The sequence below is a fragment of the Mycteria americana genome, chromosome 10 (genome assembly GCF_035582795.1).
Source record: "Mycteria americana isolate JAX WOST 10 ecotype Jacksonville Zoo and Gardens chromosome 10, USCA_MyAme_1.0, whole genome shotgun sequence".
Classification (NCBI taxonomy): domain Eukaryota; kingdom Metazoa; phylum Chordata; class Aves; order Ciconiiformes; family Ciconiidae; genus Mycteria; species Mycteria americana.
The window spans coordinates 11,594,708-11,608,438 of NC_134374.1; the positions used below are offsets into that span (position 1 = coordinate 11,594,708).

The 13,731-nt window shown below is 42.5% G+C and overlaps 1 protein-coding gene across 4 annotated transcripts in view; it reads left to right on the top strand.

Annotated features, from left to right (window-relative positions):
* Nucleotides 1–13,731, top strand: part of C10H8orf48 (chromosome 10 C8orf48 homolog) — an 86,192-nt gene that overhangs the window by 36,926 nt on the left and 35,535 nt on the right. For 2 of the 4 annotated variants that reach the window (XR_012777338.1, XM_075513368.1), the window contains one exon: nt 1,150–4,503. The exons of the other annotated variants lie outside the window; for them this stretch is intronic. The gene's annotated coding sequence lies outside the window, so the exon portion shown is untranslated. Of the gene's footprint in view, nt 1–1,149; nt 4,504–13,731 lie in introns of those variants that run through there. 4 annotated transcript variants of the gene reach the window in all.

A 13,731-nucleotide genomic window follows, 5' to 3' on the forward strand; every position in this document is an offset into this window, starting at 1 on the left:
TCCACTAGCATTGTACCGGGGTATCTATGAAATGGCTCCTGAAGAAGACTGACAGTCCCTGAATTCTTTATTCCAGAAAGAAGGCAGGCAAAAGGGGGTATGGTAGGAATATATAAAATAAATAAAACTAAGTCAGAAATTCCTGCCATTTTTTGAGAGTCGGGAGAAATTCAGTGAAATTGAAAGGCATTACAGATAATATTAGTGGAAAGAAATGCTTCTGTACATAGCACATTATTCTCCTGTAGAATTCATTGCTGCAAGTGTGCACTGAGGTTGAAAGTCTTGCAGGATTTCAGTAAAGGTGTCGATGTTCATGTGGGAATGAGAGCATCCATAATTATAGGCAGTACGTTTTTATTGTGGCCTCCGGTTGCGAGACACACACTACTTAGCACATGTAAAGAGGAAATTCCCTTTTGGGCAGATTTCTTATATTAATTTTTCTCTGTAAGTGTAAAAGCATTTTTAAAAGCCTCTGGGACTGACCAGTGTCAGAATACTGGGCTACCTAGACAACATGTTTGATCTTGTACAGCGACTTTTGTTTTCTTACCATGAAACAGTTCTGGTTTCATGTCTGCTAGGTGAGGAATAAATTCTGGTTCAGCAACAGCAATTTAAATCTAGACTTTTCCACTGAGGTCAACTCCTTCTGTGTATACCTACATAAATTCCTAGTCCTAGCACTAGTGGCTAGAGAGCCAATGTGTTTCTTTTACCAGACCAAAAATCTCCTCAAAACAGCTTGAATCAAATAATGAACATTCTGGAAACGTGAAATATAGTAAGAGCATTCTAATGCATGTAGGATAGGTACATCTTGTTTTACACTGCTGTATTGCAAAGGTCAGAACTGTTAAAGAAGCTGACATGTTCTTTGAAGTGACCCTGGGTAATCCCAGAATAGATCTCTGCCAGCACCAACCTTGTCATTTCTTGGATTTTCTTTTGTTGCCTCTCTTGCCTCATGTAGAGCACTCGTTAAATTTAAACACCAATCATGTCTCTGGACAATCTCCCGTTCATGAAATAGATGCGTACTCTTGTAAGTGTAATGGAAATACAGCAGCTTTCGGAGCATAAGAAGGCCCTGTTCAACAGTTGGCAGACCTAAGGTTAACAGTCTCTCTCATTTTCTTTCAAGAGGGAAACTGCAGCAGCTGCCCGCCTTCCTGCGGCGATTCCCTGGAAGCCCAGCCAGCAGGCGTTGTGGCTGGGCTCTTCTGCAGAGAGCTGCTTTCTGGGATGGGACTACCGGAAAAGGGAGTAAACCGGTCACCACAAACTCCACTTTTCCATCTTTTTATCTTGCTTCTACCATCACGTCAGTATATTAGGACATAGAACGGCGTTAACATTTTGGCTTGTTTTAGACAGGAGAAGCTTGTTAAATCATGGCCAGTCTCAGTGTAAGGTGCGGTGTGCTGACGGGCACACAGTGCTTTAGTGGTCGTGCTGATTGCACTAGCCTGAGAGGAGTCCAGATTTAAGAAGGTGCAAAGAGGGCTGAAAACACCTTAGTTCTCTTAGGTTTCTGGGGAGCAGCTGTGTGTTTGTTTTCTAGTCACTTGCATAATTTCTTTTGAAGCCTGAACTAGCTGTTCCTGCTAGATGCTTCTGCCCACAGTAATCTGTGCGCCACCTTCCCAGCCCATTCTCTCTTCTTATACTTCAGGGACAGTCTGCAACCAGAAACCCTGTGTTTTCTGCTTTCCTGTGCATCCATCTCTGCTCTCTCTTCCCATGCCAAAAGATCTGTGTACCTCCTCTTCTCCCTTAACTCTCATTCCCCCTAAGTCAGTGTCCCTTATTCTTCTGTGCCATACCATGGGCTTCTCTGTACCCTGCACCGTACCCTGCTGCTTTCCTGCTTTCTGCCAGAGGCGATATGGTTCTGTACGTTGATGCCTGGAGGCAGATGTACAAACAGAAGAGCATCATCCATTGGAGTGCAAGACCTCATATCACTTGACTAATTATAATCAGTTAGCTCTTCTGTTCCTGAGGTTTCCTCAAGCTTTTTGCTTAAGCTCTGTTTTTCAATTGCAATTGTTTGGCGACTATTTGCCAAATGTGTAACGCTGTGTCAGCTGTGTATGTCTCGGGGGTTTTTTAGTCTTTCTCACTAAGGTATTAGTGCTTCTAGTCTTGATGTGTGGAACTAAAAGCTGATGGAGTGGTGAAATTTGTCACCATTAGTAGTTAAATTTACCCGAATTTGGCCAAGTTGTAAGTGCAGTACAACCTATGAGTTGCTCAGAAAAGTTAACGTTAGCCTGTGAGGATAAACATGCTAGTTTCCTACAAATCATGGCAGAGAGAATCTCCTTCAGAGGGTAGTCTAAGGGAGAACCCGAATTTAGGAACTGAAGAATCTTACCTCTGAGCAATGGGAAACTAGGTTTTCTAGAGCAATGTGGACAGCCTTGTGGACAGCCTAGCTTTTAGCCCAAGCACCTGCAGATTTCATCTCCACAGACAATGCAGTTGCCTAGATCAGAGGAGGTCTTTTAGGACTTGTAACTGGATTTTGGCAGGCTGAGTTGTACTTGGAGGTGAGGTGAGAGTAGCCCAGGACTGACTCAGCAAGGAGACTGGGAGCGGGAGGGAAGAAACACTGCATTCTGTTAAGGACTTTGTGCAGGGTGATTGGGCTGGGGAGCCAGTACGTACAGGGAAAGTGGAAAAGATGTGCTGTACCAGAGGAGCACGTCATTTAGGGAATGTGCTTCTCCAAGATGGGGGAGGAACTGGTTGGGGAGGATCTGGGAGGGAAGCAGCTCGGTCCAGGACCTGATACGGGCGTGACTTCAAAGACTAGAACAGGAATGTGGACACTGATAGTGTCTGGTGAGGAAAATGGGAGAACAGGATGAAGAGTCAGATGTGAAGACAGGACTGGAGCAGAGACAGTTTGGCAGCGATGGAAAGGAAGGGGACCTGAAGGAAATAGGCAACAGGCTCTGAACACATGCCTCTCCACAACCTGGCGTGGAACCAGAGACCCCTTGCCATTCCTTTCCTCCCAACTAAAACCAGTGAAGCCCACTGACAAAGAGTCTCATCCCTTCTTGCACTGGTCCACATAAAGCTTACCAGTTTAGTGATAAACTGGAAGCCTGGCAGACTATGTTGTAAAAAAGTCTTTGACTCTCCTACACAGCTTCAGTAGTTGAAGAAGTTTGGAAATATACACCAAACAATGATTTGCAGTGCAGGAAAAAAGGAGGTGGTCTCAACAGGGTAGCTGACATACAACAGTATGTCTGACTTTGGTTTTGATGGAAGGAGAGTAATGAGTCCCCTCATCCTGGTGACTGTAGGTGCTTCTCCCACTCTTCCCCCTGTCTTTCTGGTCTGGCTCTTGAGCCTTTCAGGTCCATGGATCTGCGTGCATTTGCACTGCTTGTTCTGTTGATAAGCACTTCACTAGGTCTCATGGTTAATGCAGCTAAATGCAGCCTTGGAAAACTTGATTTAATTTCTGCCTTTACTACTGAGATTCTAATGCCAAGTTGCTGCAAATGAAACCTTTTTTGAAGTGTTCATTAACGGAATGTTCCTCATTTTCTGGATACTCAATTTGAGGCGGTATCTGAGCTGCAACAGCACCGTATACTTGGAGCTGCAGCTGGACCTGAGTTTTCAGCATTTAAAGCACCATATAATGCTAAGCACCCTACAAAAAGCATGCTCTCATTTTCTAAATTGGATATCCCAAATTAATGAATACTTCTACAACACAGAAACTTTCTAATCATTTTTTCACCAGTCAGTCCAGATAAAATGGAAGTGTTGGGACAATAAGTTCATCGAAAATGTATTAGTCATGTGAACTTTAGAAAAGCCATGAATAAATTAATCGTATGCGCTCAGAGCAGAGTCTGAGTTTGGTGAAGTAAAGTGGGTTAAACTAAACAGATGAAATGATCTTGTTCTGTAATAAAGCATTCAATCAGGGAGATGTTCAACTGTTTCTGAGTAACCCCCTGTGGAGGCAAGCTATCACAAATGGGCTGCACACTAAACACAAGAAGAAAACAAATATTGAATAGCTGCTCATTAACTGAGAATCACCCACCCTCTACACTGAATGAGGCAAGGGTCCTGCAGAAAAAATAATACGTGATTGTGTAATTGAAGGCGGTAGCATACTGCATAACACAAGAGATTCAAATTAAGATTACATAGGCGATCTTAATTCTGGGATTTCTTAACTTTTGAATATTTGACTTAGCATTTTCGATAACGTTCTTTTAACTTGGAATATTGTGTGCGATATATAAAAATGTTGCTTTTAAATAAAACTGGTTTGTCTCCAAGTCATGTCATTTTCACACTGCCTGCTGTCACTGTTTCTGAGGGAGAAGCAGCTGGTGTGCTAAAAGAAGTTATGGACTTTGAAATCCTGCAAGGTTAGGAACTGAGTGGTTGGAGGCAGATATTTACACAAATGTCATCTTTTTTGGCCTGCTAGATTCCTCCCACTGTTTTCCCCACTGTATTTTATGGAGCAAAGTGTAAACATTTGCTTTGAGGTGTTTTGTGGCTCTAGTCTGCGAGTGATCCTAACGGTAACTTGCTGGGGTTCCATGGTTGTGGTTTCTCAGTGGCTTCTCTATCCGGTATTCTCACTTCATAAATAGAAAGTTGGGGTTCTTCATAATTGCCAGCTGCAAGCTCAGCGTGGGATCTGGGAGTCCAACGGAGCTCTGCTGGCTCAAACGTTACCAGCAGGAGAGATGCTGTGATCAGAATTTGGTTAACTGCTCCGTTCATCGTGTTTGGGCCAGAACAGAATCCAGCTCCCACTCTGATAGCTGTGTAGGCTCTGCCGTGCTAAATAAAGACAAAATACCAAAAATGGGTGATGATCATTAAAGTGAGCAGGTGCATGCTTGACTGCAGGAAACAGGTCTAGTAAATAGGAACTTGTGGGGTTTACTTATTTACTTTGAAACAAATGAAATTGTAAGACATGTCTTTAGTTAAGGAAATTGTAATCTTACAGTAATTCTGTTTCGTTTATTCATAGTTACATAGACTGTAAATGAAAACTGATTAGTTTCTCTTAATCTTATAATCTTGATACAAAAGAAAAGGCAATATGTTTAACTCCTTGAGAAAGACCATTAGATATAATACTGTGGTAAGGCATAAAAATGACTAGCGGTTTAGGGTTTTTAATGAATCTCCCATTTATTAATGGGTGATCAGTGGTCAAAGAGCTCATCCAGGGTTGTTCCTGGATACAGGTTGATCAGGAGTGGGAAGAGCCGGGAGGAATGTTTTGCCCAGTATACAGCACTGTCCATCTAGCTAAATTTGTTGGGTTGAAGGTCTTTCTTCCTCTAGTATGGGTTTCATCATCTATGATAACATATCCTGGAAACTTAACCAGCTTTAGCCCGGTCAAGAGTATGGTGATATCCCTGAGACAATCTCTGTTAGAATAGGATGAGAACTGAGTGATCATTACACAGCTTGGTCCGTTATGTGTAACAAATACTACATGCATGTGCTTTTTAAGGTGTTCTTCGAGCAGTGTGGGATGTTTCCGGTGCTTTTGCCAAAGTGAATCTCTTGCCTTTGGAACTGGGATGCTGAAAGTCGATACTCGATTGCTGCAGAAGACTCAGTGCTCGGTTCATACCCTGGGACAGGAATTGTAGCTGGAGGGAAGAGAAAATATGGCCAGAGAGATGAGTTTTGGAAACTCACAAATTGCATGGGCTACCTGGTTATGATGTATGTGCATGTATATCAAAAAGAACGTGACTTTCTTAGGAAGAGATGCTATCCTGTGCTGTGTCTCATTTCAGTAGGTATTTAAAAGAAACTGCCATGCGTATTTGTAAGTTACCAAGAAAGGCTCTGAATGGGAGCTGCATGCTTCAGGTTCTGCCAGCAGCATTCCATCACAGTAGTTCTTAACAATATTTTCCCTGGTTTGCCTTATTTCTAGGCACAAGTGGAATTAATGTTGAATTTGACCACCGTAGAAGAGGTGCTGGCTTAGGGCTCCAAACGGGGCTTTAGAAACAGATTTAAAGTACACAATGAGATCATACTGCTGTTTTAGCAGGTTCTGTCAGCAGTGCTGCGTTTGTACTCAGGCTCATTTAAGCCACAATGTAATCTTACGCCACCTTTCTGTGGGTAGTTTTTTTAAGACAAGGGGTGCATTTTCATCCCCCACTCGTGTGAGTCTTTGGGTGTATTGCCAAGGGGCTGACACTGATTTCGTTCTCTTAGCCAAAAAACTCTTTGCTGTAAGAGGTCACTGTAAGGAGACTGTTACTGTTCCGTTGCTCTGTCCAGCCTCCTTTTTTCATGAAACATTATTTTCTCTGAGCCTTTCTGAAATTGGATTTGAATTGGCCAGCGGCTTCAGAAGTTATCATCAGTGGGACAGTTCTAGGTGGACATACGCAGACGACCACCTAAGGAAAGAGGACTACAAATACAAAATGTTTGGACTAAGCCTGGGTGTTCGTAAGAGAGTGATGGGAGGACGTCCGAATCCTGCATTCCAGTTTGATCTCCACTCTGAATCTACATGCTCTTTCTGCTGTGTGATAAATGAACACAGTTAAAGTAGAATTTCTGGCCGGTTGCCTTCAGGTCTGCTACACGGTGCGTAGTGTGTTGCAGCAGTACCTATCACCCTGGGAAACATAGCAAGTGTGACAAGTTTCTGATCCATTTCTGGTATGGATTTTTTTTTTCCCCAACAGTTGGTCTAAAACTTCTGTGTTGCTGTTTAAATACGGAGCTTTAATGGATTTTTATTCCCAAGTGCTAGATGTATGTACCTTGTGTCTGCATAAGGCTTTGAGTTTATGTGTTTGCATGTGTCTGTGTATTCACAATTCTGTTTCCTCATCGTTGGGGAAAAAAAGGTAACTTCACACCTGTGCTAGTGGTGTTAACTTGTGAAAAGGTTTGTTGGCTCATTTGTGCATCTATCACTTGTTACATTTCACAGACCCTAGCGTTTCTCCCCCATTCAGTTTTATTCTGAAAAGCTTTGTTCCTACTGATCCACACACCAGATGCTACTGTATTTTCTGGATGCCTGAACTCTCCACTCAAAACCTGTCAATGTCTTTTGTATAGCTATTCCGTGTAGCTAACTTGAAAATGGTATTTGTGTACCATGTCACTCCGTGGTAGGATTTTTTTTATCCTTTTAATTTTGCCAGTAGAAACTCTTACGCAGTTGCATTTGTGCTGGAAAAATAGTGGGTTTACTGGTGTAGCTGAAGTCAGGTCTGCACAGTAGATTTCTGATAACTGTGTCAAGAACAGGAAAAGATGTGCGATGCCAAAGCCCATGTGTCAGCAAATCTTGTCTTTTTGTGGTGCGTGTTTTCCTCAAGCAGATAGTTTTATTATATTTGTACGAAGTACAGCTTTACCGGTGCAGTTTCCTTCGCCTTGGAGCTCTTTGCCAGCAAGGGAGACTGTAATCCTATCTCAGCGAAGTGCTAGTACAGGGCTGACCTTATGAGGATTCCCTAGCGTATACATTTTTAAATCTGAAAAATGAATCTATGCGTGAGAGTTCTGCTGACTTTAATATCGCCAAGCTGCACAGTTCCACTAAAGGTAGAATTAGTACCGGCAAAAGGAGCCTTTGGACAGCTGGGAAATTGGGTTAAGATTACCACAAAGGGTCACAATTGGCTGGTATAAGTGTCACCTCCCCAAAAGGGTGAGGGGTATAACTGATAGATAGCTGTTAATATGTAGTATATTACATTACTATTAATTATTACTTCTACTGATAATAATAATTAAAAAATATATTAGTATAATAAGGTATAGCTAAGACTGGGGTAAAGCCTTTTCAAAGGCTTTATCTGTTAAATGCCAGGAGAACGTACCTAGAGTAGACAACTCTGGATACCTACTTTTTCAGAATATTTTTGAAATAATAAGTGACACTGAGAAATTTTATATAAAACTGCAGTGCGTTGGGATACAGATCCAGTACTTCGCAAGGAAAGCTCCAGCAAACAAAAGTTAATGGTTTAAAAAAATCCTGTCAAAATGCCACTTCTCAGAAGGCTGTTTCTCCAACCTTCTGTTGTATTGGTTTTAAGTTTTATTAGAAGCTAAGGCAGGCTTCATCATGACAGGCTGGCTTAAGCTGGTATTTCACATGCACAGTTCATGTCTCAGCATCTGCTGAGCACCCAAAATAAATGATCTAGAAGTACACCTCTTTGAACCTAAATCGGCAGGCTTTCTGAGCAGATCCATTTCTCTTCATATTTATCAGCGGCAAGAGGTACAAGCCTTTAAGCAGTTTAAACTACTGCTTCCTACTGCCCCCCTCAAAATTAAACCACTTGACACAGTAATTGGCATCTCCTCATTGCCTGGAGCCTTAATACTTTTAATGATGTCCAAACAAATTAACTATTAAACAAGTTATGAAGCAGCTCAGTGGGAACTGACTTGTGAAAGCAGAGGATCAAAGCACAAAGCTGTAAAATGACTCCTGAAGTGCTAATAACTTCTAATAACTTTTAAAGGGCGAGAATTAAACTGTGGAAAGAGCAAGTCTGTCATATTCTGATTATTTAAAGAGAAGCATGGTTAGGATGTGTAGCTGTTTGTATTTTGACTGGAGGAAACTAGTGAGAAAGCCTCGAACTAGCTTGAGTGGTTTAAAGAAGTTCCAGTCCAAAAATGAAAGAGAAGAAGCAGATAGGATGGATCTGTATTCTGGGCATGAGTTGTGTCTGCATAGCTCACTAAGAGACAGCCAAATGTCTTACTGCTTTCTTCCAGTCCCGCTTGCCCTCAAGATGCAGCACCAGGGGAGTGAGCTGGAAGCCAGCCTTTCCAGAAGAGCAGCTGAACCTGGGCAAAGCCATCCCCAATAACGTGCTTACCTGACCCTGAGTGAGGACTCAGTTTGACCTGAAGAACCTGAATCCTTAATAATATGTGCAAAATGAGAATCCAGCTGGTCCCTTTCTGTCGTTTAGAAAGGACCATCCTTTTGTTTCTGTGCTCAGTACACTCGATACAATACTGAAGGCGCAAGAAACACAAACCCTTCCTTTCACCTCCCCTCCTCTTCAAAGCTATCTCAGAAACTGGTGTGGCTTTTCCCTTCCTGCCTTCCTTCCTCTTCATCTGCTTTCTTGTCTTTGCTCCCTCTAGTGTTCCCGTGTAGGTGCTGTCTTGCTCTCCTGCTCTAGACAGGGAGATTGAGTATTAAACTATTCGATTTATTTTCCCTGCATTTCGCATAACATGGGAATGACATCAGCCTGCCTGTCATGCCCTTCAAAGAGAAAATAATGCTGAGTCTTTGCAACCTTACTTCATCTCCTTCTATCGCCATAGCAGCGCGCTAGCCCCAGCCTTTCACAAACCTTGAGGCCAACTTAAAATTCATTAGATTTTCAAAAATACACCTGTGTCTTTTTGATGATTTCCAAGCCTTTAATTCATTTGCAGTTCATGGTTTTGGGATTTCTTTTATAACTGTTAAAATTTCTTTCTAATTCAGGGAGCTGGGAATTTAGCAATAATGTAGGATATGACACTTGGGATTTGAGCCACAAGATTTGGTAACGCTGCAACATCATCTATTGCACCTAGATACTGTGCTATTCACTTTTGACTCTTAGATTTACTCTCGCTACAAAAGCTTTCTTAGTCATGAGGTGTGCTGTCCTGCTTATTAGTTGAAAATCAGAAAGTATGAAAGGGGACTGGAGATCTGTGTCTCTCTGAATCACTGGATCACTGCTGCAGAGAGAATGTGTAGTTAAAAATGGGGACGACTCTTTGCACCACATAAAAAGATTGTTTACAGAGTTTTTACTGAAACGTAACTGTTTAAGGTGCTCTAGAACTGTGTGTTACTTTCCTATCTATTCCATTTGCATGAGCGTATCTGCGTACTTGTATGTGCACACAGGTATTTCAAAGATGAGAAAATACTTTGAGGCCTCCCTTTTTAACTAGGAATCCAGACCTAGACTGTGGAGACTAGTCTTTAAGTTTTGGGATTACTTGTTGGTATTTAACAAATAAGTTTGGAAGGTTTCAAACAGCCCTTTTAAAAACCACACACAGTCTTCCATCATCACTGAAGGTGAACTGACATTTCTTACGTTAGGAAAGAAGACTACAGCTAAATAAAAGGAAACACTGGGCTTCCCGCTTTAGTTTGAGGAACGGTCCATTCGTTATCTAAACTAGATAGGATCAGCAAGGCGAAGAAGAGAGCCTGAATTACTGTAACTTGCATCTATTCTATGAATAACCAGTACAATAGAGATAAGTGAGATCAAATATACAGTTCTCTCACTAGTACTAAATTTAGTAAAAAAAAAAAAAAGGATATAGTCAAACTGTAACAATTTGAAAATCAGTCCAGCAGAAAATTGTCAGATGACATGACATGAACTCTCCATGGATCACTCAGCACCCTGATGTTGAAATCTGACATGATCTTTGGTTGGGGTTCAGATTTATAACTATGAGGAGAAATCCCCCCTGCCGCCGGGCAGATCTGGAGTTGGTTGGCTAGGGACAAGGAGTCCTCTGCTTTTGCAGGAACAGTGAAGCGGAAGAGTTTCCTTCACAGATGCCCATTTGCACATTACGTGGAGGGATGCTATCTCCAAGAGACAGGAATGTCTTCCACAAGTTCCCAGGAGTGCGTGAGTGGGTGAGTGACAGCTGAACAGAGTCCATGGTGAGCCGCAGATCTGCTAATTACCACCTTCCTCCACTCACCCTTCCAACGAGCGACTTCCTGAAATCTGTTTCGGGGAGTTTTGTATTTTTGTCACTCTGCATTAGGCTACAGCGCAGCGCAGCTTGTCGCTTTTCGTTGCACGTGGTCATGCTGTCTGGAATCGGACCCAACGTAATAGAAAATGACGTGGTTATAGTGGGAGTTAACTCATCAGGTTTCTTCCAGCACATGGTTCACGTTGTGTCATCAGTCTGTTGCAGAGCTGGGTGCTGGGCGTCTGTTGCATCACAGGGGAGTAGAACCAGGGATATAATACAATATAATACCCCATCTAGACCAAAATGTTTATTCTCCAGGAATACTTGGACCTGTTGCTTCTAGCTCAATGGAGTAACGTTACTTGGTGGTAGACACTTCCTCACACACATTAAAAAAGTAGGAAACCAACGCTTTTTTGAAAAGCCCAAAATATTACCGTATAGCATATGGCACCCAAGATACGAGTAAACTTGCAACATCCGCTTATGTCTGTCTTCCTGTGGTATGTTGAAGGTGTTGCTTTGGGATTTTTAGTGTAGAAATGGAGTTGCTGCAGGGCAAGGAAAGTGTTTTATGCCCTGTCATCTGTGAAGAAGAAGAAAGCAGATATTCTGTTAACTCCTTAGAGACTGTGTATTGCATGAGTACCCTGTGAGTAAGAGGAATGGATATGATGATCCATAGGGAGACTGGACTCCTAATTACACGTATCAGATAATGCGGCCCACTCCTCGTGACCCTGGTTTTTGTGGGTGTCTCCAGGGTAAGCTGAAGACTGAACACATTGCTGCAGGCCAGAAGGTACTAGAAACCTCCTCCCGTCACAGCTTACTAGAACACCACCACTGGTCCACAGTCCTTTCTACATCCAGGCCTGGGGGATTCAGGAGAGAGGGCAGCTGGGCGCAAGCTGCTATGAATTTCTTCCATGTCAGCAAGTGCGTAAAGAAAAATTCCAGGGCGTCATTCTCCTTTCACAAGGCTTTTACAACAGTGTGTATCCAACAGAGTCTCTTCTAATTTACACAACTAACATGGGAGGAAACCCAAACTTTCTGTATCTATTTGATGAAATTACCTGACGTCTTGTGTAGATGCGTAACTACCCCAGTATATTTGAGATCATTAATTGCACTGAGTTTCTGTAGCACGTGTAGGTTGCATGACATTGCTGAAGACACCATTTGCCTTTTCAGTGAAGCTCTTTTACCAGTGGAGTGGATGTATGGTATTTGGGGCATTTGGGAGCCTGTTCTGGAAAAGCAGGCAGTCCAGATTGCACTGAGGACAATGTCTGTTACAGGCCTGATCATGCAGCGTGCGTAGGTTTGCGCTTGAAGTGAAACAACTAGCATTTTGCCGATAATAGTCAGTGACCTCTCTGCTTCCCAACAGCTGGCTTACAAAAGAAGCACATGGTGAAATGGCACCTGCTGAAGCCTGAAGCATGGAATGACAGTCATAATCCAGGAATGTCTCATTATCTGATCAGCAGTAATACATATTTTCCTCTCATTGCTGCACCCGTGAAGAGCACGGCTAAATACAAGGTGCTTTAAGAGTTCGGGGCGGGGGGGATTTTCAACAACGCTAATGGTGCCAGCAAATTGACATTATTGAGATATGATTGCAGAATCCTGGCAACAGGAATGAAAGGCAGCAGAAGTGCTTCTCCTTTTGTTCCACCCAAATGATACCAATCACTGGCCATGTTAATGATACCTTCATTAAAACGTGCCAATAGAAAATCGCTGTCTTTTTTTGGTATATGTGTTCCTAGATCACTTTTTTTCAATGTGACCATAGGGGGTTGACACAAATTACTATGCTGCCAGCACAGCTGTCCTACATAATTTGTTGTTGCATAAAGTTAGAATTAATGATTTTAACAAGTATGAAGGCAGGGATATTAGGAATACACACTACATAGCTTCTGTCTCTCTAATAAGACCCATCTGTTATAAACCATACCCAGTGTAGCATCAGTGCTAAACAACGGGTGGCCCGACCACTTTCGCAAAGAAGATCTTAATGGGATCAAACTTGCTTCAACCACTGGCTGAGGGCTTTGCGGCTTGGGCACGGCACTAGCTGTGTCAGGACATACGTGCTCATCCATCTCAGAAGAGGACGGTGTTGGGCAAGGAGTTGAAGTGAGCGTCGTGATGCATCCGTAGTTGGTCAGAATGGTACTTGCTGTCTTTGTGCCGCCGCCTGTGAGGAAAGGTGTGTCCTGGCTCCCTTATTGCACCTAAAGGATGCTAGGAGCACGTGGAAAGAACAAGCCCGAACCAGTATAACTGGGACTGTTAACTGGAAGCTGTGAGTGAAGCAGTATGATGGCAGCCAGTAGACCGATGATCTAATCGGTCCCATCTAGAAAAGAGAACACTTGCTGTGTCCCTTTATTCACTGATTCCTTGAAAAGTATTTTCGTTACTCACTGAGATGAATATTCTAGAGCTCTGGGAAAGTTTAGGATCACATCCAGAATAAGCAGGTCAGGCCTACTGATGCACAGCTTGCACTCTGGAAAACCTACAGGAGGTTGCAGGAAAGTGTAGAAACAGTAGTTAAACCAATATTTCCATTTTCCACTCACTTCTGATTAATGGAAATAACAGAATAAAGAGGATGGGAAGCTATATGAGGTTAAATTTTTTGTTCACTTGGTGCTTCCTCATATTGTAGGTCCTGCCAAATACCAGGTCTTCACAGAGAAAGGGAAATCAGACACATTTAAAATAGTGTTTTTCTTCTTTAAGCAGAAGAAAATAACAGTCCGAGGAATTTGACTTTATTTTGCTACATCTGAACTTTACTAGACCACAGAGAAATAGTAGAAGTTGTTTTATTGATTTGGAGTTTAGGCCAAAGCTCAATAAGCTGTGACTGAGAAGACCTAACAGAAGGGGAAAAGCCAGTGAATGGAGAGGAATAGGTTACTCACATTCAAG